At 39.9% G+C, this 21,369-nt stretch overlaps 1 long non-coding RNA gene across 1 annotated transcript; it reads right to left on the minus strand.

The window, feature by feature from the left end:
- Positions 1-417: 417 nt before the first annotated feature.
- Positions 418-3,812, minus strand: LOC137848308 (uncharacterized). Its single transcript, XR_011091270.1, has 3 exons — positions 3,681-3,812; positions 2,541-2,915; positions 418-1,407 (listed from the first exon to the last, which is right to left on the minus strand). It is a non-coding gene; the product is annotated as an uncharacterized lncRNA (long non-coding RNA).
- Positions 3,813-21,369: the final 17,557 nt, after the last annotated feature.

Here is a 21,369-nt window from a genome sequence, read left to right on the forward strand (position 1 = left end):
AGTATATCTCAAGATTGCAATTTGAGCAGAGGTATCTCAGTGAAGATCTACGTTACCTCAGAATACTGTACAAGCCAAAAAAGAAGTTTACATACTGAGAAGACATCAGAGGGTATTGCTCCAAAATTCTTCAGCCTAATTGGAGGTGGTAAATTCTGTCCCTTGATTTAAGTGAAGCAATTCCCATAAGTAAGTGTTGGAACAACAAAAAACAGAATCTTTCCACATCTACAATAAATGACCATGAGAGTACAAGATAGTAAGTTTCAGTTTCATCAGCTTAATCTATCATAATCTATCACTATTTGCATGGATTTATTTTAAACACTTGATTTGTGAGCTGGTATTTTAAGCAGTGATAGCAGAATCATTTGATAGGCTACTGCTGCCCTTCAATGGGAGTTACTAATACAACACTGGGATATAATTATTTTTTTATTTTTCTTCATTATTAGAAACAGATTAATGGGGGGGGGGGGGGGGGGGGAGGAGGGAAGGGGGAGAAAAAGAGAGGGGGGAAGAAGGTACTACAAAGCAGAATGAAACTGTAGTGAAAAGTCTGCTGCCAAAAAGTAAAAAATCAGTAGAGCTTGAAAACGTTCCTCCCCAAGCATTCCTTCATGCAGCGCCTGACAAAACAAACCACACAGTTAGAAATACTGAACTTCATTCTGTAAAGACCTTATATGGCAAATGATAACAGAAGGGTGGTTTTGGTAGTACCAATGAAGAAAAACTTTGGAAACTTAAAGCATTTTGGGTACTTTCTGAAGTATTGCAGCACTTTTCAATAGTGTTACAAAGCAGAATCTATTCTTTTGGGTGTAGGCCTTTGTTTATTTTCTACAATAGAAGATTTATTACATTCATTTATTGTACTGGTCACTTTCTGAGGCTCTCAGGATTACAGCAGAAAACCCAAAGCCTTCTCAGCTTTTTCTTGTCAAACACAGAGGAATGGGAAACATGAGCAGATGAGGCACAAATGGATTTCTCAGAGCACGTGTGTAGAAGAATATATGGCCACAGAGTCTGACAAATAGCACACACATAAAAACACTCAGTGTTACCAAGCTCATACTTTGGAGGGCATATTTGCCCAATGGCTTACTGTATAAGCCAGTTATACCCATTTATTAAGGGGGCAGGGGTAGATATTTAAACAATAGCCTCATTAGTGTTTATGGTAGAAAAATATGGGACATATTAGGACATCCATTGAAGGTAAACACCCCACATGATGTTGAAATGAGGTTCACTAAATTGTCACAGTTGTTGAGTTTTCAGAGACTCCAGAAGTACAGATTGCTGTTGCTGGCAGCAGAGAGCATCCCCTTGAGAAGAAGCAACATCTTGAACCTGGATGAAGGGGAACCACATCATGACTGCACAGAGGTCACCCAAAACCTAGAAGAGGCAAGAGCAGACCTTACAGACATAACCCTGTCAACTCCAGATTTGACTCAGAGAAGGGGAGCTGCTTCACAGCTCAGGTTTTTAGAAGTGATGTTACTTACATGAAACATCAGGTATCACCCAACAACTGCGTAACCCTATCACATATAATCATCAGAGAAAACTGAAAGAATGAAACAGGGCCTGAACCATGCAATATCTAAAATTTGTGTAGAAACCAGTCTGACGTGGCCAGATGTCTCACCAGTCACTTCAATGCACAGAAGACAGAGGCCAAACCAGATAGCATTAATGCCAGCTGAGGTACTATTTGGGAGAAATCTGAAGATTCTGAATACTTATGTCGTGGTAAAGACCAGCTTGTTGGAAGGGGATGAAAGGTTAACTCAATGCAGTGGAACTCCAGAAGAAGATAAAACCCTCCCAACACCAAGCATGCTACAGCAACCAGTGCTGTCAGAAGGGAAAATACACCTGTGTGAACCAGCAGATTACGTGCAGGTGAAAGTACATGAAAGGAAAAGCCAGGTAAGCCCTAGATGGGAAAGCCTGTTTTTTGGTATTAACTTCCTTTGTGTGCAGTACATGTGAAAGGGAAAAACACTTGAATACACCACTCTCACATGACATTTGCAAGGACTGAAGACATGAAGGATCTGTTAAAAATTGGATTGGGAAAAAAAAAAAAAGTTGTTCAAGGTAAGTGAAATAGACCCGACATTAATTGTAATATTGTTAAGACTGTATCTACTATTAGAAATGCTATTGATCATTCTTAATTATTGCTGAGAATTAAGGCAAAGGGAAAGATAAATGCTACTTGTTTATGAAAACAGACAAAAACAAACACAAAAAGAAGCAAAAAAAATAACAAAGAAAAAATATTTTTCTGTAATCGAGAGATGGCAAAGCACCATCTAAAATGCTGTTTGGAAATGGGCAATTTTTTACAAAACACCACAGCTATATTATCTTTAAGAAATATTCAAACAAGGCCATTGTAATGTTACATTTAGCAATACATGTAACTCTGTTCATTTTAAGAACAGAATTACAACAATGAAAGGGTGAAACTCTCCCTCTCATTTCCCTAATGGAAGAAGGGTCTCATGATGAGGACTAACCTTTAGTAACAACTTTGCAAATCTTCTCTTGGGTCCTGTTTCTTCCTTGGTCATAGAACCTCATGAGTCATTTTTGCCTGTCCTGGATGAATGTGTCAGCCCAACCATGGTGATAATGTTCTGCCCCACACTCCACTCTTCACAGGTTTTAAACAGCTTGGCTCCTGGGGCATAGGGATGCTCAAACCTCTGTCCTTTTCAAGGATGGTATTTTTGTTTTCTCTTTCTTCCAGACTGTCTGCTTGATGCTGAGACACAAGCTTGCATTGTCCTCACAGCTTCACTTGTGCTGCAAACACTGTGCACGGTCTGGAGGGGAGCACGGTGCACAATGGCAGAGGTGCAAAAAGCCAGATGAGGACTGCAGAGGGTCAGCTGAATGGAAACAAATCCCAGGAAACTTCTTAAGAGCTTACGGTGATGCAAAACATATGTGATACAAAAGTGGTGCCCAGAGGCAAGCTCTGGCACAAGAGCAAGGCACTCCCCGATAGACATGGGTATGAGCCCTAGCACAAAAACATCAATGGGATGAAGCAGAAAGCATACTGCACGCTTATGCCAAGGCACGAGCACCCAGCTGTGAGTTTTGCTTCAGCTCTTTGGTGACCATTGCTATGGGTGGGAGTGCAACAAGGACAGCAAAAAAACTGCACCCAGGGATATTCTAAACAGCATATTGTTTAAGCAGGTTCCTGTCTATTTGCTTTCCTGATATTCAGCCAGGAAAACCTGAGCTTAAGCAAACATTTGTAGGCAGCATTTTTCAAACTACTAGTTCATTTGATTATGGAATAAAAATTGGATTTCCGTGGAAATGATGTCAGAGCAGACGAAAAGAGGACGTCATTGAGCAGCATACAGGATGCCAAAACTGACAAGTAAATAATAATAATAATAATAATAAATAATAAAAAAAGATCCCATGAGAGATGTCTGCATCTATTTCAGGGTCTTAAATGAGATTAAAACATGAATCAAATGAAGTGTGTGATCAGAATCTTCCACCCTGGGCCCCACTCCTGCTGTTTAAAAGCAGGCAATGGCAAACAAAAAGCAAGTCCTACCACAAAGAGTTTTTCCTTGTCCCAAGCCTTCCCTGCCAGAGAATGACAGTTGCCTGAGCTCACAGACCCTCACCTGCCAAAGGCCATGAGGCTGCATAGATCTTTGGTGGTAAGGCTCTCCATTTCATATTCATTAGTCCCAAGAAAATCCCCCTTCATGGTAAAAGATCTGCATATTTCTTCTCTTATTCCCAGTGATGCTGGAGATAACGCACTACTTACACACACAGAGGTCACTTCAGCACTTAATAAAATGGTTTAGAAAAGTTAGTTTGCCCAGCCAGCAAACAGAAGCCCAACCACATGACACAGAGGTAGGAATGAGCTTGTTCAAACACCCATTGCACTAAGAAACTTTGCAATCAAGAGTTTACAAATCAAGCATTTAGTGAAGCATGCAAGGTTCACTAGAAGCTGCACAAGAAGGACAAGGATTGGGCATCCCTGAGGTGAGGGAAGGCAGTCCTGTGGTTCATCCATGGGTTCACTCTGGCCCCAAATGAGACCCAAATGACTGTCACCATTTTCAAGGTTCAGCTTCAAACAGAGCTAATCTTAGTGCAGAGCTTTCTATGAGAGGCAAAGCTGATATTACAAGAGCTGCTGCATCAAGAAAATCAAGATACCTGCAGAGGACAGAAGTAAGGAAACTAGAAATGTTTCCATCTGAGCATATATTATATACAAGTACAGCAAAACACTGCACGCCATAAGTGCTGATACCTCGCACTGGTGATTAATGCACCTGCTCACGTGTTCCTTTAAATCCAGCAAGTCAGTGCCTGTAGAGTGGCTCTCGCTTGTCAGAGACATAAGATGGTGACAGCTGGTTCTTCTCCTTTCTTTTTAAATATTTTATAATGTTGTGCTAGCTGAACTTCTATCAGCTCCTGCATGCACACAGCTATTGCATGGCAATATTTATAAAAATAAGTGTATATGGTACTGAAATCATCCTAGTTTGAGGTCACCATGCCCTTGCTCTGAAACTAAGTTTTCATACAAGCAGTAACTTCACTTCTGCAAGCCAGTAACTTACTCAGAAAACCAGCTAATGTCCCCTGCCACAGCCCCCCTGTCCCAATGAAGCCACTGGTGTGTACTCTCAGGGCAGCTTGTTAGTGGCAGCAGTGCCTCAAGTCTTCTTGCTCTGCCTGCCAGGCACACCACTTTACCCTGTTTTTGCTCTTGCAAAATGCATCACTAAGTATGTGCCCAGAAAAAGCAAAAAAATTGAGTCACTTTGCATGGAGAATTGCCCCAGGGAAAGAGCAATGTACTGACAAATGTTAATCTTGAAGGTAACGTGCAACTTAGCCTTCATCGCTGCTGTATCATGAACCTGTTGTAGAACCAAGCCCTCCTCAGGCCAAGGTCCTTGGGAGGCAGGATACTCTCACCCAGCAGGCTGCAGAGATAAAATTCACGGCTTCTGGAGTATGAGAGCCTGTGTGTAATTCTGTCTTATATCCACAGGTGTCAGTGAAAGACCAATACTTCTGAGACATCTGCAGAAAAAAATAAGAGAAATGAGTGGAGTTACAGATTAACACAGATAATTCCAAGGTCATAGGCCCATCGCTGAGAAAACATGCAAGATAAGAAGGATTTCAAAAGGCACAGCTCCCTGACAACTCAGGGAAGGCCATTCCTGAAATGTGCATGGCTGCACACACCAGCAGAGCAGTTCCTTACCACACCAGCTCTGGTGCCACAAAATCCTGCCTGATTTCTCTTTATTCCTCAGGCCAGACACCTCCAGTTTTCCCATCCCACAGCTCCTTTCAGGCGTTAACACAGTGTGTTTTCTGTTCCCTCCACTGGGCCTTGCAGGGAACCAGCCTCCTCCAAGTTCACCTTACCTATCCGTGCTGGGTAACTCCTGCCTCACTTGTGCTTTTCCACATCAACCCCACCAAGCTTGTAGCTAGTAACTACAACAACCTGAGGAATGGGCAGGAGGTACTGCTGTCTGCTGCCAGTACCAAAGTGAGCTCTCTGTAGCAATGTGCCATGGCCTGGCATGATTCACCCCAGAACTACGTGGAGGAAACCTCTGGGGCATGCCCAGGGGCAGCTGCTGGTGAGGTAGGTGTGTGGGCTCCGGGGGCAGACCCTGCTCATGTGGATTTAGGTACAGCAGGAGAGGGTGTGACCCATGATGAAATATGGTAAAAGTTTCCAAAGAAAAGTAACGTTTGTGAAATGGCTCCATTTTCCATCAAATGTAAGCAAGGGATGACCTACACCATGCCAACTGCAGTATGTTTTGAAAACTTTACATCCAACTACTCAGAACTACTTAGGGAGCCTCTGGAAGAGCCACCAGAGACTCAACCAACATTACAGTCTGCACTAGTCTGTGCTATTTACTGGTAGTGAAGCAGTGCCATGTTTTGCAATTTACTGGTTACAACTATTTTGCTGGTTAGAACAACTAACTCCATTGAAATCTATACTAATCAGTTTAGTTTACCCAGTAATAAAGGTTTCTTCCATTTCTGAAACTGGCATAAGCCACAATTATTCTGTGCTGTTCCACTGAGTTGATTTGGTTTGGGGTGATTTTTTTTAATTATTTTTTTTATTATTTTTGAGGGAAAAAGTTGTCGAATCTAGCCATACTCCATCAACCTTGCAGACTGGTCCTATCACACGGGAAGAGGTATTTGGTGCTCAGATTTGCATTAAAGACAACGAAACACAATCCCTGTAGCATACATGTGAAGGGGGGAAGACTCATCACCAAAGCCATCTTACTTCCATTCTGTGTCCCAGGCAAACTTTCAGAGGACCTTGAGTGGGTACGCGGTGTGTGACCTAAACCATGGCATAGGCAGTGGTAGCTCCCATCTGCTTAAGGTTGTTCTTGAGCCAGCCCTGGATTTGTGGGACTTCAGGAAGCTGGTTTAATTTCAAAGGTGTTATTGCTGGAAATTTTACAGCTCCTTTTCTGGTGTGATTGGTTCAGGCACCATTAGGTAAGTATGAGAAAACCCCCCACAAAAGTACAGATATTGCAGAAGCACAAAGCCTACTGCTTATGGGTTGTGAATAGAAGGTAAGGTATGAGTTCTCCACCCTGGAAATTACAGTCACTCTTGCCTGCATGGCAAATGGCCCTTGTAGTTGCTAGCGCTTGCTGATATTTGGGAAACTCAGTTCCGGCTAAATAATAAGCATTTAAGGAGTTATAACTAGATTTGTTTTACCTCTAGCTAATTTCCTGCATAATGAATCTTAAAGAGAAAACAAGCCTAAGTCATGCAGGAACTGGTAAGTACTATGCAGCTTCACTCATGGAAAGAGTGAGGTGTTGAATTTTCATGTTTTACTTTGATAGGTTTTCTAAACGGCTTCGGGACTCTGCACTTAATCAGACAAGGTTTCTGATGAAGCGAGGACTGAGTTAAGATTCATGGATTGCCTGTGTTTAGGATAAACAAATAGTAGAGAATCTGTCAGCTACTGCTGGCTCTTGCAATCTGTGAACATATGCCAAGCCCTTAGCAGGGAAAAGTTACCTCTGTGCGTGCAAACAAACATGCATGCCAGGAGACATATAAGCAAACTACATTACTTTGCAGCAATAGGGTGTGATTTATTTTGCATCCATGTTTTGGAAAATTACACATGCATGTACCTGAATGAGCTGCACACATTCTCTCACCCAGCATCCACCCCCCATATATGTGTCATGATATTTGGACTTGAAAGGGTTCCTAGCACAACCACTGCTAACAGTGCTGCTATTTACAAATCCACCACCAACAAACTCTGGCAGCTCTCCCAGATGCTTTGGCTGCTGACACGACTGGCAGATGGTGTGCCGAGCTTGCTGATGCCCACCCTCTCCACACCCAGCAGTTGGTGGGCAAGGGGAGCCCCACCGTGACCACCCGCCCACTCTGTCTGACACCTACCTTGGGTGTCAGACAGAGGTACCCCAAGGTCACAACTGTACCTTGGGGTACAGTTTGTGATTCATTGGCACATGGGCTGGTTCTTCTCCATTTTGTGTTCCTTTTTGGAAAATAGTGTTTTCTGACTCAGTAGTTCACTGTTGGGACCATGCCCAGCCAGCAGGAATAACTGACACCACCCAACTCACAAGTTTCTCCAAAATCCCAAGTGAAAACTACCTGCTAATAACATCTCCCTCATGTGTCAGACTCAGTCTGTGAGAAGTGGGTAGGATATAAGCTGGTGACGTTCAGCTGTAGGATCAGCCAGCGCCAGTCCCAAAGCTCTGTAGGCATACACACACATCCAGCACATGATCTTTACGACATCTCTGCTGTAAGGGTGCAAGTGGAGACTATATTCTACACAGACCTTGAAGGTACACTCTAGGGACATTTATAAGAAGGTCATTATAAACGGCTTGACCCAATGCCTGCTGAGCTGACAAGAGTCTCTCCTTGTGCTTCAGAGATTTTAAAATCAGCATCCTCACACACATCCTAAGCAACCCTGATACAAAGACTCACACACTTGTAATGTACTGCTAACATCTGCCTCATTTCGTATGAAGGAATTTTGCCAACAGAGATCCACAGACAGGATCCTTGCTAGATAAAATATACATGAAGTCAACCAGAGGGGAGAAAAAAAATAAAAAAATAATTTTTCTTTGAACCCAAAAGCTTGTTCAGAGACACATTTTATAACAGTAATTTATCAATTACATACAAATAAAGACATCTCTCAGACAACTATACACAACTTACGTATCCCAAACATCATCTGTCTAATTATTGTGAACTGATGGGAAAGCAAAATAGAGTCCTTTTGTAACCTGGCTTTATTCTTTTGCATATTACATAAACAGCATACGGAATTTCTCTTAATTCTTCTGTTTTTCAAGCTTTTTCTTTCTTAGTTTCAAAACCAAAGCTAAGGCCAACCTTTGCCTGACTTCATCTTCCTTCCTACCTATCTATGTCCTGTAACTCAAACATGCATTCCCCCTTTCAGCTAATGAGCACAAATGTATCAATATGTGTGTGCAAAAGCTGCATTGCATCTACCAATAATCCAGTATCAAGGATTCATTGATTATCAAGATTAAAATCTTCCTCATAGAGAGCAGAAGAGAATTACAGTTTAGCTAGACTGCATATTAGGACTATTGCTTATAACTTCGGTTGTGAAGGTGTTAGCCTCCATTATGTGTTGCACATAGCTAATGTCTTTCATCCTCTATTTATACAGACCTTTCTCTGGTTCAAGAACTTTTTTTTACCTCATGTTTATACAGTGCGTCATAGTATTCACATGAGGCCAGAGTTGTTACATTGGAAACTGCATGGAGTGAAAAGAGGCTAGCACTGTATGGAAATATGGATTGAGAAAACACAATTTCAGGTTAGTGGGAAAAGTGATTGAAAAAGTGCAAGGTAACGCATTATTGTCAAGAATGTTGCTTTCAAGTTGCTATTGAAAAGCTGATGATTAGGAAAGTGAGCTGAAACTCTTGAAATGGGCATACACTTCTATAAACGACATTAAACTATTTAATTCTCAATTTATTTTGCTCACTGCAGAAGACAAAACGCTCTCATGATTATGTTTTTCCAAAGCAATGGCTCTAGGCACACTAAAACAGCCCTTTTTTTTTCCCTTTGCCTCAACCTGAAACATTTAGATTAATTTCCACCATGTTAAAAAAAATCGTAATTAAAATAAGAAATGTGAGGAGGTTGAGGAGGAAGCTTGGTTTAGAAGGCCATATCCTGCATACAGATAAGTAAATAGGCTGCAGCAGATATGGTGGTTTGCCTTTATCACTGCAAGATGACTAACTCTCTTCAGATAAATATGCACACATAACACAACAGAGCCTTAACACTAAAGTTGTCATGAGCAGCTCAAGATGTTTTGAGTTACATGAAAGGAAATAGATCTCACAGTGATGTAAGAAGTTACACAGTCCAAAGATTGGATTTGTCATTGCACAGTTGTGAGGGAAAAAAAAAAAAAAAAAATTAAACTTGCATTACAAGAAAAGAGCCAAAAAATAAAATTTTCTCTTCTATTCCATCCCTATCCCAGCCGCCACCCAAGGAAAAAGACTTAAACAGCAACAAATGTTATTTGAACAAGTATGTTTGTGCTGTACATAGTACTGTGTGGGTGATAGGGTGATAGAGCACTAGAATAGGTTGCCCAGAGAGGCTATTCTTCTCCTTGAAGAACTTCAAAAGCCATGTGGGCATGGTCTTGGTCTACCTGCTCTGGGTGTCCTGGCTTGGCCGGGGGTTGTAACAGATGGTCCCTTCCAGCCTTAGCCAATCTGTGATTCTGTGGTTCTGTTTTTTTCAGGGATAAAAATTGAATAGGGTATATCGAAATTAAAATCAAGGTGTGAAGAAGAAGACTTACTGGACAGGGGGACCCATGCTATCTATGTACTGCAGTGACCCCATCTCTATTCCTCATGATACATGGACAGGGGGACCCATGCTATCTATGTACTGCAGTGACCCCATCTCTATTCCTCATGATACACAGCCAGATTGAAGGATGTCAGAGAGACAACCATCTCCCTTTGGCACCACAGAGTTGAGACACAAGGAAGCAACACACTTGTCAGTGTCATGAAAAGCTGGATAGTCCCTGGTTCTGGTCTGTGCTCACAGATTTATTCTTTACGTGTATCTGGCTGTTTTACTGTGAGATTCAGGCAGGTTGCGTGTGGAGCCTCCCTCCAGGCCCTTTGAACCGGTGGACAGAAGGAGGCAGAAATACAGTGATCTCTATGAAATGTCATGGTTGTCTAAAGAGGGAGATGAAACTCATAGAAAAAAGAGGGGGAAGAGAATAAAGGCAGAAATGTATGACCAGAAGGAAGGGGGAGGAGGGTAAGAGACAAAAGGCAGTGATATGGGTCTGGAAACAGCAAAGCAGATAAGGAAAAAGGTACCTACTTTCTAAAAGTAGTAACACTTGCACCTAGCTCACTAAATACGTAGCAAACAATCCCAATGCATAGCAAAAGCTATATTTTTAGAAGACTATCACAGCATTTAATAAAGCAAACTCCAACTGGCTTGCAGTCTTTGGCTGGCACCTTCCAGCATGAGCTGGGATATCTGAGTTGCCTGCAGTGTAGTCTGAATTAGATGGAAGAGGGCATTTGGGTGCAGACTGCAGGTCAGTTCCTGCTCTGGATGCTTGGCAGGCTTATCTTGCTTGCTCTGCAGTCTTATTACTCATGAGAAGTGCGGCCAAACCCCAGGTAATGCACTGGTAGCAAGGTTTGTTTTACTCATAGCTAGTAGCAGACTTACAGAAGTGAGTCATGATAATCATCAACATTTTAAAAACAGGGTGCCACTGGCAGAATGCAATATTGTATTTATGGTGAAAAGGCAGTCCTCTGTGTTCTTCCCTTCTCACCAATTCATCTCATCTGCTCATGTCTGTGGCTTCTGGGATCTGCACCCACACCTGTGCTTGAATACTTTGATCCAAGGAGCAGCTTTAGAAAGAGAGGCAACTAAAGACTTGTCACTGTGCTAACTGGTACGGCACTTTGAATCATGGTATGTGTTCAAGATAAGAAATATCTATGGACATCTCTTCCTTCAGTTAGACCTTACACTATTTTCCTTCTAAGTAAAAAACCACATGAATGAGCTTCCATTGTGAAGTGACTTGGAGGATCCAAACCCAGTCCCCATTAGGCAGATTTCAGAAGTTCATCACCAACTGATAATCATCTCAAATCTGTAGCACAGCCTTCAAAGCTCTGTTATTTCAGCAAGTGGATTGTTATGATCATGTGAGCACCATCTCCTAAACTAGTGTTTCATGGCTGCCCATTTTACTCAGGCAGTACAGTGATTTGATTTCAGTTCACTTTTCAGTTTTAAAAATAATTCTACCAAAACACAGTATTAGGAACTTCCTGTTTTGAAAATTATGGGGACAGAGGTAAGAACAAAAATGTAGATGGGTCATGATTCTGTATTTCTTTAATTGCAGAGAAAAGACACCAAGTCAAAAGACTGAAGATGGAAATATTGAAGTACGACTGGGAAATAAGTTGTATATTCTTATCAGTAGAACAAATAATTATCATGTTTCTTAAAGAAAAGTAAATCAATCATCACTTCAGTTTTCTAAAATTAGAGTAGAATATATGTTTGAGAGACATAGTATAGCTTCATCTTTTTCTATTAGAATCTTAGAATCATAGAGTGGTTTGGGTTGGAAGGGACCTTAAAATCATCTAGCTCCTAACCCCCGCCATAAGCAGGGATGTTACTCAGTAAAACTGCACCAGAGAATAACTGAAGCTAGAAGGTGCCTCCTTGGATCATGTCCCCCATGTCCCCTGCTCAGAGCAGCATCAGCTAGAGCAGTTTGTACAAGACTGTGTCCAGCTGGGTTTTTAACATCTCCACGTATGGAGACTTCACAATATGCTTGGGCAACCTATGTCAGTGACCTCATCTACTCGGTCTTCCTGATTGGAAGGTCTATAGCAGATACCCACAACATCATTGATATATGTCTGTCTGCTCATTTTGACTTAGAAGCTCTCAACTAGCTCCTCACCACTCCCAAAGCTCTATGCATCCTTGCTCCTAACACACATAAAGGGCAGATCCTTCTCCTCATCTTCCCAGCCTGCCCTTCTGAATGGGTGTCTATCTATCTATTGCAGTGCTCTGACCATGTGAGCTACTCCCTGACACCTCTGTTAACCCAGTAAAGTCAGAGCCATGTAACTTATACAGATTCCTAATTAATTCCTCCTGTTCATTCCCTATGCTACATGCATTGGTGTAGAGACATTTCAGAAGGGCACCCAAGTGTATGACTCCCAGGAAAGGTCATGGGAGTGCTGCCCATAAGGCTGTTCCCTAGGTATTTCCTTCTGTACATGCTTATGCTTGAGGTGATTGTAACGTCCTTTCTGTTTAAATTCTACAGCTTTGTGAATATAGACTATATTGGATTAAATAGATGTTTTCTGGTTTGTTTGGGCTACTTCCAGTTTGTATTTCTAACACATTGATATGCATTTTTGTGGGGTTCATGATGACAATGATCTCCACAACCACATTTTCCAGTTTTATTTTACAAGGGAGCATGAGACGTTAAAAAAAAAAAAAAAAAAAAAAAAAAAAAAAAAAAAAAAACAGCAGTTTGGTATGTGCTACAACTTTCTTGAGTTCAGCTCATTCCTCTGAAGAGATCACTAAAAATCTACAAACCGCTTGGACCCATCACTGTGGTGCGTGCCTCTGTGAGGAGCTGCACTAGTGCTGGTGCTATTGTGGCTGTGGGTAGCATGGATCAGTGGCGGTGGGAGCCTACTTACACCTGAGCTGCTGCTGAAAAGCTGTTTGTGAAACCAGACCATCACATGTGGCAGCAGAGATGCTTTGCTCTGCCTTTCTAGCTGTTTTTCAGCTGGCTCAGCTTAGCTAGTTAATGTCCTCTATGCATGAATAGGTGTGCTGGCATGCTGGAGAATAGTGGGGTGGGAGGGCAGCAGTGTGCTGCCAGAGGGATGGGAAAGCTGCAACCACTCAGGTTGCTTCTGCAGACACAGACATATGCTGCAATAAGAGTGCTCTGCCAAAAAACAAAAACAAAAACAACTTCCCAAGTGCTGGCAGAAGTGCAGATTTTTAGTTTTTGTATCCTGTAAGACATTTCACAAATGCTTATGTATCATCAACCCCCACATATGTATACACATTTACATCATAAAAAATCTCTGTGTTCAAACACGTTTTTTCATCCTTTTTGCCTCATAGAAGAGGATTTTTTGTACTACTTGCAATGTGAATAACTCATTAAATTGATCAGTATTGTATCACTTTCACTCAGAAGCCTGAAATAGCTCTGAATGGAAAGTTTTCATTTTCAGCTATTTCTTTACTAGAGCCGGGATATTTGTACTGTGGCCATTGTACTGAAATCTGATTAGCATGCAATTCTCTAACTTCTTCACATCCTTCACATTCCCAGAAAATAAAATAATAAATAAATAAATAAATAAAAACAGAAATGTAATTTCAAAAATCTCCAAAGTTTATCATTTGTTTGTGAGTATGAAATCTAGGGTATTAGGTGCAGACTTAGTGCTGAGGCTGTGATACATTTTTGACTGCAATAACCAGTAAAGTCTTCCGAAGGGTTTGAGCATTTTTCTTTTTCTCTCTTCTTCACTGCTCATTGTTTTATTCATGTACTTTGCAGAAACTGGAATGCAGCCAGTTTGTTACAGATAGTGCTGTATTATTACTCTTCTCACTGTTTCACAAATTATATGTTTTTTCTTTAGAAAGGAGGGAGACAGGAGGAGTCTTTCTGGCACACTTTGATTCTAATATTCTTTTTTTTTTTTTTTTTCCTCCATTTGTGTGGGAAGGACACATGATCCTCAACCTCACAGGCCTTGTGAATCTCATAGTACCTCACTCTGTGGGGAGAAGCATCATACAGTACTCTGACTGTACACAAACCAGAACCATTGCAATGCTTATGTAAATGTACGCATATTGTGTATAAAATAATTGTTGACAAAAACACCTGTTAATAGTGGTCTTAAAAAAAAAAAAAAAGAAAAAGAGAAAAGACCTTCAATAGAGGGTGGCACTCAGCAAGCATCACAAAGTTGGAAAGTTGGAATAATATAGGCAGCTATCAAACAATCACCCTTCCCCTAGATTTTTCTGATACGACATAAACCCGAACTACTACTATTTGAGTCATGCATAGCTAAACTTATTCAACATCTTTGACATGTGTTATAAAGGAAGGAACCAAACTGAACACTATTTTTGACAGACTTGAAATTTTGTTATTTTCAAAGAGCAATGCATCAGTGATAAAGGAAGAAGCTGATTTTGCAAAGAGAATTGGGTAATAGGGAGGAAAACTTCAGAGATCTGAAAAAAAAAAAAAAAAGAAAAAAAAAGAAAACAAAAGTGGGGAAAAAAAAAAAGAGTAGCAAGCAAGAATGAGAGGTAGAGAGTAGCAACTATGTCTGAGAAATAATTAAAAAAAAAAAAAAAAAAAAAAACCCTTGCACATCATTATGCACTGTTTCTCCTGTGGGTTTATATTCAACACATATCCAGCAGCCAAAAAGTAAAGTTCAGCCCTTTTTTCTGCCTCATCTGCACAGATCTAGCTGTTTCTTCATTTGAATCCAGGAGCTGAGCAGCTGGACTACATAAGGGGAAAAAGGAGAAAAAAATAGTGGCCATTTGAACATGATTGCTGCAGCAAATGGGAGGGAGAGATAGAGGATCTGAGAAGTACACAGGTAGTGATTGTGACCCAGGAGATACAAATATAATTCCCTGAAGGAGGATTATGAAGTTTATGTTGGCTGAAGAGACATACTGTTATCCTGGAAGCCAAGTTCCTTCTGCACAATATTTAAGAGGAGCCAAGGAGTAAACATGCAGGATTTCAATTCTGCTTCTCATCCAAGGTTGTATCATTGACAACTCTGAAGGATACCCAAACCTGCAAGTTCGAGGTGCTGAGTTGCAGAACCACAGAATAGTTAGGGCTTGGAATGAGGAACCTCTGGAGGCCATCTGGTCCAAACCCCAGGCCAAGCACAGACACACAGAGCAGGTTGCCCAGGACCATGTCGAGGCAGCTTTTGAAGAATGTGAATGAATGGATTGGTATGTGATAGTAAAGGTAACATGTCAGGTGTCAAGGACAACCTACTTAAAAGACCTAGGACAGGTCAGATGGATAAAAACTGTGATCAGTTTTGGAGAAGGGTGCTAGCTGGAATTGTCATCTGGGGAGAGGGAACTGGGGACAGAGCTCCCAAGTTAGCTGGGAAAAGGAAGCATTATCTGGGAAGCTCATGGGAAGAGTTATGCAAGTATACAGCTACAGGCCTGTATTTTTCTCAGCAAAAGAGAATGAAAGTTCTGACACAATGAGTTGGAAACCAGGTTCACCTTAAACTTTTCAGGTAAAATTCTTCTAATAAAGCTTCTCATCTTCCTGCTTTGGAGGAAACTTGCTGAGAAGGAAAGAGGAAAATGGACGTTATTTTTCTCAAAGGCAACACTGTTTTTTTATTTAGAGTACATTATATGAGTTTACAAGACAGTAAACTGTAGTTTGGGTTCATCTATTAATACCAATGAGTGAACTTCCTAATTATTTACACAAAGTGTCTTGGGAATACTGGACATGGAAACTAGTCACTGCGGATGAGCATTCACTGACATTTAATCCCTCCCTTTTAAGATACTTTAATGACTGTTACTTTTTTTTCCCGCTTCTGATTGTGAAATTAATATAGGATTTCCCTCATCTAAGCCTACCCATTTCCAGACTAATTTCTTCCTGTCTATTTTTGTGTATTTTTTTCTTGTGTTTCCATCACTTATAGCTTTATTTGTCCTTTATTCCCCCTTAGTGCTCACTTGATGATGATTAATAGACAGTAATGATGTTGCCTCTCAGCCTTCATTTTGGCAAGTACAATATGTTCAGCACTTCCATTTGTTTCCTGTGCAATGGGCTCTTGACTCTCCTATTTGTTTAGAAATGCATCTGTGCACCTACTCCAGGCTCAAAGGATACTTGACTGGGATAATGTAAGATATGAATGGTATTATAGTTGAGGCCATTATTGCCTTTGAGTACACATGTTAATGCTTTTCTGCCCCTGCAGGAGAGATCTTTCCTGATGCCTCCTACAGTCCTATCTTGTTTGTATTGTGGCTGTACCACCGTTCTATGACTATCTTCACCAGTACCCCAGGTTTATTCCCTCCCCTCTGGTGAAGCCATAAATATTCTCTTTGAAGTGTTTATCTTGTCCTGTATAGAGCTGTTACTTCCTTGAGACAACACATTCAGAGAACTTGAGACAACACATTCAGTACAACACATTCCTTGCCTCTTCTGCTCCCCACTAAAAACACTTTTTGATACTGTCTGTATTTACTCTTTAGTTCCTTTTAAATCATAAGGTCAAGGTGGAGTCGTTGTCTCATCTAGGCATTGCTTTTGGTAGAGATTTATTTTCCCATAAAAGTTCCTTTTCCTTAACTCACTCTTTCTTCCCCATTTTCTGTTGCTACTTCTTTCTGTGATTGTGTTTTCAATCAAAAGTAGTGGCTCTCTAACCTTCTTCTTGAGCATCATTGTATCATCCACAAGATCAACACCTTGAAAAAATTCTCCCCTCTTCCCACCTTCCCCCAGATAAATAAATAAATGAATAAATAAATTGTGTAACACGTTATAGTCTCACTGCTACTGGTTCTACTTTCACTATCACAAAGAGCTCTGATCCAACCCAGGGTTTCTAGTAGTAGGCTCATCAGCTATACTGTTTAAAATCTAGAGGAATTTTATCTCCAAAAGAACAATTGTGGAAGAGGAAAGCAGAGAGCTGCTGGACCACAAGCACAGTTTCTACCTGTCTAGAAAGTCATCAAGGCCAAAGAAATAGCAACTGGAGTTAGTGATCCATTTCAACCCTATGACATACCTGCACCTCTATGTTGTTGCATAACAGGTTGTATCTTAGATATGCGTAGATCAGTCTGTACCATCTCCTTTTCCAGAGACAGTATTCACTTGTTATCCAGCTTCTCTCCCACAAGTGATGGAAGAGTTCAGCCAATGCCTGCAAAACAGCCCCACCTCTTTCCTGCAGACAATGGTGACCATCTTAACTGACCCCTTTGCATCATACATTATACATGGTGCAAAGTGCTCATTAATCTTCTCTACGTTAGCATCTGTGGTCTACAAAGGAGGTAGAGTTTGCATGTGCATTCAGTGGCACTGGAGATGTTACTGAATCCTACATATGTGAGAGCATCAAATTATGATAAGTGATGCCAGTATAACATTCTGTATCAGCCTGCAAGGAGAAGGGCAATCCTTCCTGCAGGTATGGGGTTAGGTGGCTTTTGCAGTTGGATCATCATCCAACATGTGCATCCATTATGTGCATCTGCTGGCGCATTTCAGATCCTGCAGTCAGCAAAGACATTTCTCCTTGAAAATTCAAGAGTATACCAGAACTTGTATTCCATTTTCTCATACAGGAGCCATCACTGTTTATTTTATTTTATTTTATTATTTTATTTTATTTTATTTTATTTTATTTTATTTTATTTTATTTTATTTTATTTTATTTTATTTTATTTTATTTTATTTTATTTTATTTTATATTTTTCCTTAAACTCCCCTTCTTTTCATGCTTTCTGAAAAGAACATAGAGCAAACTCTTGCTCTGACTTTTGATAGCATTGATTTCACTAATTGCAAATGTCAGTACACAGATTATCCATTGGGGATTATATGTGAATTCACGGATTATCCTATGAATTATCCACTAACCTGCTCTCAGTCCTTCCTGATAACTCTCTGAGGTAGCAGTCTTGCTTTCACCTGTACCTTCTTCCATTGAAATGGCTTGGATCAAAAGGTTGAGGTTCCCCCACGGCCAGGAAATCTGTATGCATATTTCTCTTCAGCTAGCTTCATGTGGTTTGGAATTTTTCAGTATACTATTCATAGACCACAGATAGAGATAAAGAGCTATTAACAATACCACTTCTTGTTCTTCTTTTGTAGGTGTCTCATCACAAGTCATTCCATTGTGGCTAATATTCTCCATAACCTCTTCAACTAATCAAACTTCCTTCATCTCCAAGCTTGTGGATCTGCAACAATTTTATATTTTCTTGTGATTTTTCACATCTTACATTTGCTTTGTCAAATCAAGGATGCACCAAGTGTTGAAAATCTGCTCCTTCATAAATGACAGACAGTCATTCCTTCCTCAAACTCCTAAGAATCCAATTGATTCAATACAGAGATATCCAATACAGAACGATTTCAAACAAAAGTACATATCAAAACATGGACTGTAGTTATGAAAACAATCATAGATAGTTGTCATTTCTGAGACCAGGTTCACTCTTGAAAATGATTACTACAAATGTTTTGAAGGTTTTGTACCTAGGACCATTTGATGTTTTTCTGAAACTCAAAATATTTTCATTATTTCTAGGGCAAGTTAAGGTTACTTAAAATTCTAAAAAGTCACAGTTATAACAATTAATTTCTAATGACCTGTTTCTTTCTGACATTCAATTGTAGAGCTTAGCCAATCTGCTTGAATGACGTCAAATGAGAAGGATTTCAGGAGGTTCATGCTAATCACATTGTAATATTTAACCTCATTTGAAAGCAAATAGGAACTCTTGCTTTAATATTAAACTTTCCAGCATAGACAAACAGCTGGTTGTAAGCTCTTTGTGCTTTGTTAGAACAAGAGCTCTCAGCTGTTCCTCTAAAGTTCACTTTTAAATTGCTTTTGATAAAACTGATGAAGTCTTACAGACAAGCCTGAAGACCTGACTTTGCTCCTGCTGCCAATGACTAGTAAGCATCTGTGGGAACACAATGTGCTTCCCTGTCTTCCTCAGCATAAAATTAAAGATTTAGAAAAAGGTAAATTACACAAGTGAACAGAGTAATCCTCACTTTTACTGAAGGAGTGCAACACGTTTCACACAGACTATGTCATACATCATATGTCTGAGCCTTGTTTTGAAGGACTTGTGCAAGGCGTATGTCTTGCTTTAATTCCTTGCTCAAAAACATATTATACCTTTAAATCTCAATTTAAGAAGCAAGGAAGCTTAACCTTAAGAAAGCTGTTTTCTGTGTGAATAAAACTATGTTGTAGGAGTGGAAAAAAATTTTTTTTAAGTTGACTATAGGCTTTGAAAGGAAAAATAATGCTTTCACTTTTTCTCCCCTAGAACATTTTATCTCTGTGTTGTTTTGGAGTGTCATGAAACAATTATCAGCTAATTATATGTGATAGTACTGCTTTCTTTTCTTACTTGTTGATTACCTATCAATACCTGATTAGAGGTCAGCCATATCTTGTGTATGTAATGATGAATCCTTGAGACAAACCTGTCAGTTGGCACACCATCTCTGGTTTCACCACATGAAGAAGAGGAAGCTTCTCTCCCATGCCATGGATCTTTGTTAAGCAGAGCTGTAAAAGAGTTTCCTACTCAGAAGACATGCAAGTGCTGCCCCCAGGACGCCATGATGTAGCAGAGTTGGTAAAGATCAAAGTGGAAATTGTCGCTCTACAAACCCTATGACTCACACCACACGTTCAGTCACCATTTTACCTGTGGCTGTAGCCCTGAGTTTGGTGAGGTCTTGGTGTTTTATAAGCTTTCCTTTTTAGTGTGCATGTGACAATTTTTAACCCTTAATTCTACAGAAAGAGACATGATATCTCTGGCTTGATAATAGTGTGTATGCTGTTCACAGCTTTCCCAGGCTCTTGGGTATCATGGAAGATGTGATATTTTAAAGATGTGAGCATTGGACAAACACAGCATGCCTGTATTTCCACTGGTACATTCTTTCTTTGTAATTTTTCCTGACAGAAGAACATAAACCTACATATTATCTTTATATATATACTTCTGTATAGATGTATATATATATATATGTATATATTTATTACTTTAACGTACTATATATATATATATGGAAGTAGAGTTTTGTTGGTTTTTTTTTTTTTTTTTTGGCAGAAATAAAAAACCACCACATAGGATGAGAAGTCCTCTCCTCTCCTCTCCTCTCCTCTCCTCTCCTCTCCTCTCCTCTCCTCTCCTCTCCTTCTCTTTTTTTAAAGAAATTTTGCTAAATTTATTAACAGTGTGTTAAGGCAGAGATACTTTCACATTATTTAGGAAACTATCCTCTTGTGTGTGATTTTCCTGACTAAACACCCCAAAACATCACTGTAAACTATCAAAATGTTATCACAACTACGTATTGCTTGAAATTTTTGCACCAATTCTTCCACAGGATTGGAGTCTGGTAAGTAGGTAAGTAATCTCAATTTTCATTCTTTTGGTAAATAACCAAAACAGAATTTCTGACCTTAAAATTTGGGAAGAATATCTGGAAAATCTAAATATATGAGTTACAAGAAAATAACAACAACAAAAAAAATGTTAAAACTCAAGATTTCTCGGTGTCTTAAAACTTTGTGTCTAACTTCTGCTTATTAGTCACCCTATTGTTCTGCCCCATTCTGGTGTAGGCTATTCTCAACAGTTTTAGAAAATTTCTCAGTAAAAATCCTGCACTTGTAACTCTCAATCAAATCATTTCATGCCTGCTTCTTTAGATTTTTTGTAGAATAAATTTAACTCAATTACTTCAGTTCAGTCATATGTTCATGATTAACATCTCGATCTCATAATGCTACAATATCTTCAAAGAAAAAAAAGTAGCCCTGATTGGGTTCACAATTCTAGGTTTGCATAGATATCATCAAATTCACAGGCTAGGAACAGGTCTGTGAAATCTGATTTTGACAATCAGATTGCCTCTGCTCTCATTCACTCTTAAACTTTCATATGTTCTCAAAGCCATTATAATTAGTTGCAGGTATGATATGGAAAGGAGACAGCATCTGCAGAGGTTGAAGTCATTTCCCATGCCCTAAGATGTAAATTTTAATCAAAACTGGAACTGATAAATAAAGGTCTATTGGCAAAATTGCACTGAATTACTGATAAGGATGTGCAATATTCCTTGAGTCATTCCTTCCCAATAAATCATGTCAGCCAAGGTTAATAGGAGGGGAAGAATAAAACTTGCTTGAATTCTGAGCTTTCACTTCATAAAAAATAACACATTTAAGACTAGAACAAAACTGATAGTTTTGAAGTTTCTGGTAAAATATC

Source organism: Anas acuta, chromosome Z (genome assembly GCF_963932015.1).
Source record: "Anas acuta chromosome Z, bAnaAcu1.1, whole genome shotgun sequence".
NCBI classification, from domain to species: Eukaryota; Metazoa; Chordata; class Aves; order Anseriformes; family Anatidae; genus Anas; species Anas acuta.